This window comes from Lissotriton helveticus, chromosome 4_1 (assembly GCF_964261635.1).
Source record: "Lissotriton helveticus chromosome 4_1, aLisHel1.1, whole genome shotgun sequence".
NCBI lineage: Eukaryota > Metazoa > Chordata > Amphibia > Caudata > Salamandridae > Lissotriton > Lissotriton helveticus.
The window spans coordinates 910,516,165-910,530,687 of NC_136063.1; the positions used below are offsets into that span (position 1 = coordinate 910,516,165).

Sequence of the window (14,523 nt, forward strand, 5' to 3'; positions counted from 1 at the left end):
ATGGTTTTTTCAGTGAATTTTCAAGGTTTTGTAAATGCTAATTCCTAACTATATATGGTCTATAACCTATGGTTTTTTCAGTGAATATATATATATATTCACTGAAAAAACCATAGGTTATAGACCATATATAGTTAGGAATTAGCATTTAAAAAACCTTATTTTACTCACACAAAACCATTGAAATTCCATATATAGTTAGTTGCACTAACTATGTATCGCGCACCCGCAATCCACTGCTGATGATGTCACATATTACATCATTCATGACATGGTCAGTGACATCACTGATGACATCACTGATGACATCTCAAATGACATCACTGATGACATCACTGATGACATCTCATTTGACATCAATGACCACATCACTGATGATATCATTCATGTGACAATACAATGCATCTCCTCACATTTTAATATAACCTCTGTTTCACCCAGTGTTAAATACAGAGTATAATTTTTGAAACCATTGACACACCAATACTAGTTACTACATACGTACTCACTGATTCCTACGTCTACACACACATTCACTCATTCACCCATACAATCATTCATACATACAATCACTCATCTTTACAACACTATCATATGCACTCATACACCTATACAGACACTCACACTCTGCCACTCATCCATGGAGTTACTCACACACCTAGTCAGTCCTGTAAAGAATCAATCACACTTCCATTTTCTTGTCTATACAGTTAAACATAGAGCACCTTACATTTTCAAACATATAGTAACACATACTTACTTTCTTATACAATCATTGATACAAGTACACATTGATCTGCACAGAGTCACACACCTCCCAGCCAGCCACACACACACTCAGTCTCCCATACAAATACTTGGACAATCAATCAATAACCCATATAGTTAATCATATAGCTACTGATCAACACATGCAGTAGTTTACAGAACAACAGACATAATGATGCACAAATTAAGACAGTTTAGTCACTAACCCATGCACTCAGTGAGACACATTTAATCACTCACTCATACATTCAGTCATGCACCTACTAAATCCTTCGTCCAGACAGTTATACATCTACTCATTCTTCAATATCTAAAACATATTTAAACTTTACAGAAACACACAGTCACTGGATGATGTCATCAGTGATGTCATCAGTGATGTCATTTGAGATGTCATCAGTGATGTCATCAGTGATGTCACTGACCATGTCATGAATGATGTAATATGTGACATCATCAGCAGTGGATTGCGGGTGCGCGATACATAGTTAGTGCAACTAACTATATATGGAATTTCAATGGTTTTGTGTGAGTAAAATAAGGTTTTTTAAATGCTAATTCCTAACTATATATGGTCTATAACCTATGGTTTTTTCAGTGAATTTTCAAGGTTTTGTAAATGCTAATTCCTAACTATATATGGTCTATAACCTATGGTTTTTTCAGTGAATTTCATTGGTTTTTTAATAGCTAATATCAAAACCTTTACAATGTATTATTCTTTAAAAAGAAAAATATTTTTTACATGTTTTTTATACAATTTTTTTTGTATTTTTTTGTTTCGCTCCCAGTACGCGTACCGGTTAGCTTCCCGTTAGCTCAATCCGGAGGCGCGACCCGGTACGCGAACTGGTAAACGTTCCTTTTGCGCACCTCTCGCGTTACAAAACAACATGGTGACGCTTCGCGTCAGCATGACGTTTCGCGTTCTCGCGTAATACGTCATATTACGTGCTACGTTTGCGTACCCGGAAGCGCACCGGTACGCGAACCGGAAGCGATCCGCGGCGCGGCGCCGACCGCGTAATGTAAACATAGCAGGTCATGTGACTCGATAATAACACTTTTCATTGGTTCATTTCACTTTTGGTTTCCTAATGATGTAATACAAGGTCATGTGATCTAAAATGGACACTTGTCATTGGTTTAGAACTTTTGTTTTTCCCAAATGATGAAAACCCCTCCTTCTTTCATCACTCTGACTTTCATCTTGGTGAGAGAAAGACCCTTTATTGAGACTTTGTGATGGCTTCATTAGTAGCTTCAGCTGGTGCTAGCCCACCACCTCCACCAAATCCAAGAAAGAGAGGACCACCTGCAGAAGTAATTCTGCAAGAAGAGGAAGAACAGGAAGAGGAGGAAGAGGAGGAAGAGCATGAGTTTTTGCCAGAGGAGCCCAGGAGGTACAATCGACAGGAGAATTATATCTGGCAATTCTACAGAATTCCTAAGGGGCAAAAGAAAGTGAATGCTCGTTACGTGTTTTGCCGCATATGCGGTGACAGATTGTCAAGGGGCACCGATAAAAAATATAGTTATGGGAATCATACTATGCATCGGCATATGAGTAGGTGGCACCCAAATAACTATAGTGCTGCCCAGCTACGTGACCAACAACAACATCCCCTCCAAATGGCAAGAAGATCGGTGGTTCCAGAGGTGTCGGGACCAGAGGCGAGGGAGGTGATTGCAAACATCCAAATGTTGTTTGGTCACGTAAAACAAGTGTGCGTGGAATGTGGCGCTTTCATCTGCTACAGAGAAAGTAGCATCACTTTGATTTTGCGAGCAATTCAAAATCATATTAATGTTTGCACAAAACGCACCAAAAAATAAATTCATTTTTTTTTTTTGCTCCTGTTGAGCCCTTTATAATGGATCGTTTTTGTTTCCCCCCCCCCCAAAAAAACCAAAAAATTTTTAAAAACGTTCAGAAAATACAAAAAAAGTAAAAAAATGTTCAAAAAATACTAAAAAAAATATAAAACAACAAAAACATAAAAAAAAAAGTTCTTTTCAGAACTAACTCCCCATTATAAAAAAATTAGTAGAAAATTTGGAACTCTGCCAACCTGTATTTCTCTTAGTTCGCTCCCGGAGCGCTACCCGGTACGCGTACCGGAAGCTAACCAAAAAAATATTTTTTAAAAAAGAACAGTAACTATAAGGGAAGGAAATACACAGTTATGTTAAAAGAAAGACAGCTCTAGGGAGTAAAATAAGGATACTGTTACCTACAATCCACTGTTGATGATTTCACATATTACATCATTCATGACATGGTCAGTAACATCAACAGCAGTGGATTGTAGGTAACAGTATCGTTAGTTTACTCCCTTTAGCTGTCTTTCTTTTAACATAACTGTCTATTTCCTTCCCTTATAGTTACTGTTCTTTTTTAAAAAACATTTTTTTGATCAGTCATAAACAGTGACATTAATAGAAACAGAGAGAGTGAACAAGAGTGAAGAACTATGGTCCTCCTGAGCCACCCTCAGAAAACCAAGGGGGTCAAGATACATCTACCGTGCCCCCTTCTACCTATTCTGAACATTATTTGCCCTCCATCTTGTATCTTGATTCGAACGAAACACAAAATGGTGGACTGCCATAACGCTGCTGGTTTGCGAACCGGGCAACTTCCCAGGAAGCGGTCCCCAAAAAAAAAAAGTTGGGAAAGTAATTCACAGACACTAAGAGTAATAGAGATGGAGTGAGTGAACAAGACTGAGGAACTATGAGAACAGAGGGACTGAGAAAAAGAGTGGAAGGAGTTGAGTAAATAGGTAATAGAGAAAGGAATGAGGAAAGTAGCAAAGGCAGGAAACTGAGGATTAAAGAAGTGAAGCAGTGGATCTAATAGTAGGTGAATGTGATAGAAATGTAACGAAAAGAGTACAACTATTTACCTTGTAATTGCTGTTAAATTAATCACATTTTATTTCTATACTTTCAATCTGTGAAAGAGAGAACCAACATTTAAAAAAAAATTAAAATATGTATTTAAAAATTACAAAAGACAAGGGAAAATATTGAAGGACAAATAGTTTTTCAACAACTTTGACACTGACAGAAGCTTCTGCTTCTCCAGGTCCTCTACACAATGCTAAAGATATACATTTTAAACTAACAGTATCTTGATGCAGATGAAGTGAGGACTATCTTAAAACATGGTGCATCTTTTGCATTGCTCTTGTTTCAGAAAAGTGTCGCTTCAGTATGCCAATAACATGTCTCCTATCCAGAGATTTGTTTGAGGTGAGGCCTACTCAGAGTTCAAGATGAGATTTACACTTGTTGAAGTGTACAGAGGAGATAATATCTGTGAAAGTCTACTAATGAAGTGAGTCATGTCCACTGCACTCTTCAACAAAGTAGAAACCTCCTATGTTTCCCTGGACAGACCTAAACTTGATCTGCACAATGTGATTCGTAATGATAGGAAACTCAAGTGATGTAATTGAAATATGTGCAATTTATTTTGCTCATTTCACAATCACATCACTTGTGTTTCCTTTGCTTAGGTATCTCATTGTGCAGATGTAGTCCAGCATATGAAAGATTACGTAGAAGTGCAGCACTGCATACAATAAATTTAACACTTACAGAAAACTCACCTTCTCCATGCCTCCTACACAGTTCTACATATACATCATAAATGCAAACAGTACAGAATTAATTATACATGTTAAATGGTTTATTTTTGCTGTTCTCAGAATGTATCAAAATTCACTAAAAACAGTGACTTGAAGGTATTCATCATGTAACAGCGGGGAAAAAAAAACACAATCAAAATGATTGTGTTTAAAAAACCCATACAACATCAGAAAATAAAATTCAGAACTCCTTAAAGTTAACTTACTTTCCATGACGTCCAAGGATGTCCTATAAACAGCTTACACTCTTTTGTGCTGTTATTACTTTCAGCCCGCCACTTTCTGAAAGAAAACCTCCATCGTTTTTAAAAACACGTTACATGCAATAAATGACTTCTTGCTCTCTACCACTATTTTCCACAAGGCCAAATCTAGTCAGAGATATTTATAACTCTTGGATTTCTTGTAAGCCAATCCCATCATTTGGCATTTCCGCAACTTTCAGAATTAAAATGTTGAAGATCATTTTCACAATCCTGGAATAGTAATATCTTCCCCTTCTTGGTCAGTCATGTTCTACATTTCCTATGACACTGATACTGCTTAATATGAAGCAGACTTACACTACCTCTATGAGTACTACAATTATTTAATTCTCTACATCACTTTTAATCACAAAGCAATGTAAAACAGTAGACAGCATTGCAGACTTACATTCCCTCTACTCCATGTTTTGATTGGCTGCTTCAATTAGCTTATGAAAAGAAACAATTTTTCTGAACTCATTTAAAGTGCACATACATCTCCATAATGTCCAATCCTTTGATTAGAAGTTATGTCTCTGAACTACACTTATCCTCAAGGCCAAATTGTGTAGGAGCCATTAGAACTTCTTGAAATTCCACAGATCATATCCCGAGATTATTTTCCTAAAATTTTGGTTTTAAAAACACCAGGTAAGAGTTTTTAAGGTCATACGGCAATTTTTTTTTGAAAATTAAAACAGAATCATTGCAGAATGACCAGCCATTTCTAGACTTTAAATAAGCTGTGTAATGTCCTGATGATATTGAAGGGCCGTCATGATATATAATTGCTGTAGTTACAAAAGTCCTTCCTGATATTGACAACTGCGAAGCTACAAATTTTTTTATTAAAGTTGTCAATTTTGTTCCATCAGGCCTACATCGTTGGAACATTAAAATGACGTACTGGCCATATTTTCGTATAAATAATGTGGACATCATTTCAGATTTACATTGGCTACACTCCATGCTGTGATTAGCAGCTTTTACTAGCTTATTAAAGGAGACTGATTTACTGTCTGGCAAAGTTAAATATATAAATCTTTCTGAGTCTACACTAGTAGTACTTGATACCATACAGTTCTCGCAGTCATGCTGCCATTGATAAGAAAGCCCAAACAGCTGATCTACATCTACACCTTCAGCATGTAATACATCAAGCATATACATTAAAAACTCCTGACAATCTTGCTGAATATTTTGAGAGAATTGTGTTTGCCCTGAACATCTGTCTAACAGGTTTCGAATTTCAGACACACTTTCTATTTTTGTTCTATCTGTGCTACATTTCTCTAACACAGAATTCAACAAACTGCAAAATCTTTGATCAGAATTGACCACAATCTCTTCTTTTACATTTTTTAGAGAAAACAAAACATTCATTACTACATTAGCATAGCAGTTGACACCAGAACTGTTTTCAAACTGAAAACCAACAACATCTTCAACAGAATCCTCTTTGTTTCTGCTTGTAATTTTAGGTTCATTCACTTTTTGTCTTTTTGCTACAACCTCCCCAGTATTGTTCTCATTTCTTCGTTTCCGGCCTACCAGACGTTTCTCAAACAAAGGAAACTGAGGCAAATGTGGCGCATACTCTCTTCTTAACCTATTGTATTCCTTAACACAATCTAGATCTGCACAAATGTTTCTGACATCACACTCAATCAAGTACAATCCCGATAAAGTTCTAACTCGTGACAATGCCACATATGCCATACCCTCCTTGAACACAGAACTGCCAATATTCACCAATGCAGTGTCTACACTTAAACCTTGCGATTTATGAATTGTCACCGCATATGCCAAGCAAACAGGGAACTGCTTACGGCGAACATATAAGTCTTTTACAAGCAAAAATCTAGCAGAACAACGAGCAATTAGCTGTACTTCCTCAATGCCATCAAATTTAATTTTTAAAAATTCAATTCCATCTCTATTTCTGTATTTCACAAAATCAACAACATTACCCATTGATCCATTTACCAGACCTCTTTCAACATGTAAATTCCTTCTTAAAATTATACGGCAGTTCAAGCACACATTCAGAGTCTTTTCAAAACCTGCAGTTTTAGATATAGTCTTCTCTAATGAATCCAATTTTGATTTCAGATTCTCAGACAAAATAATTGTTGATCCCATATGCTGTACTCTATCAATAGCTTCCACTTTCACAATCTCTTGCTTTTCTAAATGCAACATTTTGTTGTTAAATTTGGCACATTCTGCAAGAGTTGGCATCAAACATATTCCAGATTTCTTATCAGTAATTTTCTGAAAAATATTCTCAGGCACAACATCTTGTTCTGGATATAAATTTGACAGTAATCGTGCATGTAAAGCTTCTTTTCCATGCTCGGTCACTTTTCCAATTCTAACATCTTGTAGAATAGTCTTGTAAACTTCATCCTTTGCCTGACGCATATTTTCATGCAGTTCAGCATAATTGAAGTTTAACCATATATTGACGTTGCCAATGCTGCCTAGGCACTTCCTGGTATCTTCATGCGTGAGCATTTTGAACACAGGTTGCCCTTTCACTGGTGTCAGCTGCAGAAGATCTCCGAAAACAATGATGTGTTTGCCACCAAATAACACATCATACTCTGTTTTGAGAACTTCTTGCATCCTCAAATGCACAAAGGCAAGCATGACATTGGAAACCATGCTTACTTCGTCAATGATAAGAAGTTTCATTTTCCTCAAGATTCTTGAAACTTCAAAACAAGCATCTCCAGATAGCTTGTGATATTCTAATTTGTTGTCATGCTCCACTGGCAGCATCAGTAAACGATGTAAAGTAATCCCTTTAATATTATGTGCTGCCAGTCCAGTTGGAGCAGTGACAACACAAGACAGCGATGACTCTGTCCTTTCCTGCAAATAGCATGAAATTGCTTTAATGAGGAAACTTTTTCCAGTTCCCGCTTCTCCACTCACGTACAGTCGGACAGGCTTCAACGACGTACATGAGCACTCTTTCTTATCATGACTTAATCCATGATCAATTTGCATGGTAACTTCGTCATATATTTTCCTCTGCTCAACGTTGAGTTGCCTTTCCAACTCTTCTAAGTTAACCACATCCTCTTGAGCATGTGCCATGGCTCTTTCCACCTCATTCATAGCAGTGGCAGCTTCATTTTCAATAAGAGGTCCTCCTAGTGGATCCTGACTCAATGAAGCAGAACTCTGACTGTCCTGAGAACTGTCTCTGGCAATCTCGGCTGCAATTGTTGCTTCCTGCTCAATTTCCGCATTCAACATTTCTACATATTTGGGAAAAGCAGGACATTCTATGGTCTCCTTGGCGGCATTGAAAGAGTCTTCATAACAGAGGAAATCTCCAAGCAGTTCCTCTTCTGCACGCCAAGGCTTGAAAAGTTGCAAAAGTGCTAAATAGAAAAACTCCTTTTTTTCAGGAGATTCGCCACTCAATTTTCGATGGTTTATCAAGTGGCATTTTCTTTGCTTCACCAGACATCCCTCACTTCCTATTACAGCATACACTCCTTTCTCAGTATCTTCTTTGATGTTCCTCTTGAACATGTAATTTTGCAGAACCTCATACAGACAAACATTCTCGAGGTGACTGCTTCGATTTGGATAATATGTATCCAACATGTTGGTCTTCAAAATGTCGGTACTGTTTGGCTCCTTTTCCGCCAAATACTCAATTTCCCGCACAGGTTTGAGAACTCGATTACGCGTTGCAGCAAGACCAAGACTCGCCCAAACGATACTCCTGGACTTGGCATAGAGACTTGCTGAAGACAACCGGTCAGAACATTCGTACGCTCCGATTTCTCGATGCGACAACATCTTCAGACTGAAACTGTACAACTTCTTGCTGAGGCTCTTTTCATGGGAAATGTCCTCCCACATATCCTTCAATTCTGTCTTCTCTTTTTTGGTGATGTAAGACGTCACATACCGAGCCACAGCCATACAGTTATCAGCCACAAACTGTATATCCATGTTAGCATTCCACATGGACAAAATCACCGGGTTGTAGTCGTTGATGTACTTGGACTCTTCGTTCCTCTTCAAATTGTAAGTGTTTTTAGGTGATTTCTTCATGACATTGTGTCGCAGCGAAGACATCAAACTGTTTACTCTTCCTTTAGAAATCACCGGTCGTGGATAGCCGAAACGACATTTAGTGTAGAACTTGTCCTTGTTTCGGAATTTACGACGGCAGTACTTTCCACATCGATGGCTTTGGAAACGCAGAACTTTTTCTCTTAGGCTTTTCTTCTCCTTTGCGTTTGGAACAGCACACGTAGAATACTGTTGGATGAAACTCATCACTGAGTCATCTGGATCCGTTCCAAATTTAGGTGCATCCTTGATCCACAGCAACATATGTATATGAGGAGCACCTCTTGCTTGGTACTCCTTTCTCCAGAAGAAATCCAACACCTCTCCAAGAGGTGGATTCTTCTTATTCATGATGAAAGACATCATAGCTTCAAATCTATGATTGAAGTACCTACATACATTGACTGGATCCAAAGAGCACAGTTCTCCGGGTGTCTTGAATTCGATGTTTTCTACGTTAGCATTTGCCTCTCGTAGAAATTCAAGTAAGTCTTCCCAGCCATACTCGGCACAGCTCAGAGTGAGGAACCATGTGGGAGTACCTAAGTTCCTCAGCATACATTTTAAATCACCATGACGACGGTACCAGTACTCATTAGTACCACGCTGACACGCCATGAGATTAATCAGGTGAGAATCCAAAATACTATCTTGGACATTCACTTTATCCATAAAATCACTTGCCGAGATGTTTTGCATGTGTATACCACTTTTCAAGATGTGGTTCACTGCATATGACAGTCCAGACAGATCGCTTTCAAACAGGAGATGAAACAAATATGGAATGCATTGTCGAAACCTAGCATCTCCTGCATACAATCGCAAAGTCCGGTATTCAGAAGCAGGAATTTGATGAGGTCGCTCATCATATCTTCCTCCCTGACCTGTTGGAAAAAGCTGTGGGAAACACCGAGCTTCCAAACTTTGCTCCCAAACACTAATGGGACTCCCTTTGGCTTGTTTCATTTGAAACAACTCAATAGCATTCCCCATGACTTCCTTTGAATGCAAAGGATGAACACTATAATGTTCATATATTTCCTCACTAGTAGAGGGTTCTACTTTCTCAATTTGACCAGCACACAAATCGCTATCCTCTTCCTCACTTACTTCCTCTTCTTCAACATATACATTCTTATAGTATTTATTATTTTTTTTCAAATACAATGTTGCCTTTTTAACTTTCCTAACATCTACTAAATCTTGCCATATTTTCTTATTCTTTGTCGGAACCCCATTAACTAAGATAACCAGAGGTTCCTCTTCCACTTTTTCTACTCCAATTGTGTTAATGTTTTTCTTCAAATCTAGAGGCAAATAAACAACTCTTCCCTTTAATCCTCTCTGTAAATCTGATGGAGGCAATTTCCCTGTCTTTGGCTCCATTCTTACAATAGCCTGAAAGGGATGGATACTTTGAATCAAAATAGATTCATAAGTATTTAAGTCCTTCAATTCAGAAGGAATCTCAACCAATTCCAGATTATTATGAACTGCTCTAGCAGGCATCTGGTTTTGTTTTAATTTGTTACAACAATAAGTACACACACGTTGATCCAATCCCAAATCAAAACAATTTTCTACCATCAAGTATGTTGCAAAATCCTTCCATTCACTATTATTTTCCCTTTCACTTTTTGCATATAAATCCACTAACTTAGTCTGATTCTTATAATAAGTGCGTCGACAACACACACAAGTGAAATTAGGCCTCTCACTTGATTTCATGTCAAACGTCGCAATTTCCCTCTGGAAATTATCTGTACTGGAAACATGTACAGTATCTTCCAAATGACCCTCTATTTCTTGCTCAATTTCAACATTCTCCTCTTTACTTCCAAAGTAACAAAACTCAATTTCTTCACATATATTCCTCACATCTATTTCAGAACCATGCAGAAGAGCAGCACATAATTGTTTCAGCATAATTGCTGGACTCTTAGCATAATACAACAGTCTAACTAACTTCCTCACTTTGTTATGATGCACTGCTAGCATCCTGAAATGATGAAAAACACTCTGGCATACTCTCCTGGAAAGACAAGCCAGTGAATGACCATGCAAACCTGTCACTTCTCTCACTCTGCAAGGATCTAATTCTTGCAACAACCTCATTTTCTGCTTCAAACTTTTCTTGTTAAATGACCGTACAAAATCACAAAGCAAATTGATAGAATCCTGTCGCACACTGCAAATACTACTACACTTCCAGGTGTACACAGGACCCTTAGCACGTCTTCCTAAAACCTCATTACCTAACAACTCTTCTGCCTCTGTTGTCACAAGTTTTTCTTTTTCAACTGGACAACCATCTTTCACTTCATAAGCACGACCACTGATGTCAACTGCATGCACCAAATCATTATCCTGGAAATAACTCTCTTCATTAAAAAATGCCTCACAGCTTGAACTATGTATCCATTCTCCAGAAAAAACTTCACAAAAATTACTACGATTAACTATTCTCTTCCATCTACTATTTCTTTTGAAATCAAAAATTGCCTTGTTTAGCTTCCTAATTCTATTGATTATCAAAATAAATAACTTACGTTTAATTTCAAAAGCCTGATCAATAACTTTCTCAACTTTTTTTTTTCTCCTATAAAAAACTAATTTCTGTTGACCTTTCTTAATATTTTTTAACAAATTGCCAATTATCCTGTTACGGAACATTCGTTTACGAATCTCCGTAAACTGTTGTTTCCTTCTACTATCATGCACAGATTTATCTCTTGCTCTAGCAGTAACATTTTCATTTGTCCTTTTCTTTCCATTTGATTTACTTGTGTTGTTATGGATTGAAACATTTTCTGTACTAATATTTTTTTTATTTGAAATATTTTTTATGAAATATTTAGAGCTCTTACCCGGTGCTTTCTTCATCGCTTGAGAAATCTTTTTGTTAGAGGACTGCTGCATTTTTTTTTTCTCCTGCTGTCTTTGACGTTTTGCAGCCTTCATCTCTCTTATTTTTGTAGGCATAGTTGAATCTGAGGAAAAATATAATAAAAATGTTAATAAAAAAATATTATCAAACAGTAAATCAGTAATAGTGATCAAAAACATAACACACTACTTGACATTTTAAATAGAAGATTTTTTAGTCCTTGCAAATTTACAATACAGAAGTAGCAGAAAAGAAATGAGATTTATATTTATGTTACCTATGCTATTTTATATGTGAATCTGATCTAATTTTATGAGCATATTTTAATATTTTATTGAAGACACTACACATAACCTGTTTTTGAAGGTGTCTTTATTTTTAAATTAAACGGTTTACCTTTTTACTTTTTATTCATTATAAATTTTAAAAATAAATGTTTATAATTCCAAAGGCTCAAGCAGGTCATCTTCCCATCCTATATCATATAATTCGGACAAATCTGCATCCTCATCACGCTCTTCTTCATCCTCAGGATTTAAATCATCCAATGGATCAACATCCACTGATGTTTCAATTACAAGTTCAATGATGAGGTCAAAATCAACTGATTGCAGATTGTCGCTCATGTTGAGGTTGTCTTTATCTTTAAAGAAAGACAACAACAATGAGATGTTGCAGAGTAAGAGACAAATCTCACAGATTATAATAGTAAAATTATTTAACAAGAGTAACATTTTGCAGCTATTATTTAGCCATGTCCAGCGATGCTGAGCAGGTGAAGCCTATGTCTAATTTTTCACTGGACAGGACTCATCTGTTCTTAACCTTGGATAAGCCTCAACGACTCTGTGTCCCCTGCACATACTCAAATGTTAAAGTGCAGATTTATATTAAATGGCACATCCCCAGGCATGCACCAGTTAATGTGCACCACTGCTTTACCACCCATGGTGTGCCGCATTTACAATCAGATAGGAGAAAGCTGCTTCAAAACCCTGCACCTGCTTGAAGCTGGCATAGGTCTTGACGCAGCATTGTATAGATGGGGCACCCCTGATCCTTGCTGGAGCTGCATCGCACTTACGATACAACTCCAGCAATGCGCCACCTTTACAGCACAGATGCGTCACACATCTGTGCCTTTTTTGCCCCATGCTGCGCCGCATTGTAAATGCAGCACACCATGGGTGGCGGAACAGTGGCGCAGGATGACTGTCACATCCCTGGGGATGCGCCACTCATCATAAATCTATCCCTAAGCTTCTTATCTTGTTACAGATGAACTGCCATATGTATCATCAAAATATTTTACATATTATAAATAGCAAATTTTAAGGAATAAATAGCGATTCTTTACTATTCCTAATTTGCAATGAGCAAATTGCTAATTGCAAATTACCCATTCATTTCCATAGGCTAGGAGGCTCATAGGAATTAATGTTGCAAGTTGTGATTAGCAATTAGCTCATCACAAAATAGGATTTTTTTCAAGCGTGCAGGGGTATCTCAAGAACAACCTGCTGCACCCCTGAAAAAGAAATTTGGGAGCACATGGCACACCTACATGCCCTAATGGCATGTATGGGCGTCATATGGGACCTTTTTTTTTTTAAAAAAAAAATTCTTTTTGAAAAGAATTCGCAAATTACCACAAACTACAAGTTGCTGGTAGTTTCCAAATCCTTAATATCATTTTTTACATATTTTTTTTTTATACATTGCATTTAAGGAATCACAATTTTTGAATTATTGACATTTTAAGTAATTTCCACATGTGCACTGTTTTCTAAATATAATTTGAAAATCGTTTTTGGGGAAAAGTAATGGTTTGCAAATTTATGACAAGGACATAATGGTGTATGCTTCTCTATAAGGCATTTCAGTATCTCTAATGTCATTTTTCCCATATTACATTATAAGACCTTTCCCCATGAAGCACATTCCTTGTAAATATGCTCCCACCAGTGCATTGCAAATTTAGATTTTGACTGTTTCAGACACATAGCCATGTTGAAAGTGACCCAAAAAAATTGCAAACGTTTAAAAAAAACACATTCATGTGTCTTAATGACATTTTAATTCATTTCCCCATGGACAATGTTTTCTAAGTGGCACAAAAGAGGTATACACCTATCATAAATCTGTCCCTAGAATTATAAATGATTAAATCAGGATGACAATAAGATGTGGCCTATCCAGAGGTTTGTTTAAGGTGAGGCCTACTCAGGATTGCAGATTAAAGTTATGCTTGATGAAGAATACAGAGGAGATAATTTATTGTAAAGGCCTACCAATGAAGTAAGTGATTTCTACTTCATTGCACCAGTCATCATAAATGTATCCATAAGCTTCTTATCTTGTTAGACATCAACCGCCATATGTATCATATAACTATTTTGCATTTCCAAAAAAGCGAATTTTAAGGAATAAATAGCGATTCTTTACCATTCCAAATTTGCGATGAGAAAATTGCTAATTGCAAATTACCCATTCATTTCCATGGGCTAGGAGGCTCATATAAATGAAGGTGCAATTTGCGATTAACAATTTGCTCATCACAAATTAGGAATTTATTCCAAAAGTGCAGGGGTGTCTCAAGAGCACCCTGCTGCAACCCTGAGAAAGAAATTTGGGGGCATATGGCGAACATAAATTTTAACAACATTCCTTTACCTCAAAAACGATTTTCAAATCATAACTTCAAAACACTACACATGGGAAAATTACTTAAATTGTCCTTAAGACACATAAAAGCGTATTTTGATTGGCTTTCCTGCATGGTAGGGTCACTTTAAACATGGCTATGTAACATAAACATTCAAAATCAAAATTTTCAATGTACAGGTGGGAGCATATTTACAAGCAA

The 14,523-nt window shown here is 37.0% G+C and overlaps 1 long non-coding RNA gene across 1 annotated transcript; it reads right to left on the reverse strand.

The window, feature by feature from the left end:
- Positions 1 to 3,677: 3,677 nt before the first annotated feature.
- On the reverse strand, positions 3,678 to 11,761 carry LOC144827372 (uncharacterized). Its single transcript, XR_013610161.1, has 3 exons — positions 11,638 to 11,761; positions 4,631 to 4,706; positions 3,678 to 3,725 (listed from the first exon to the last, which is right to left on the reverse strand). It is a non-coding gene; the product is annotated as an uncharacterized LOC144827372 (long non-coding RNA).
- Between the last annotated feature and the right edge of the window lie 2,762 nt (positions 11,762 to 14,523).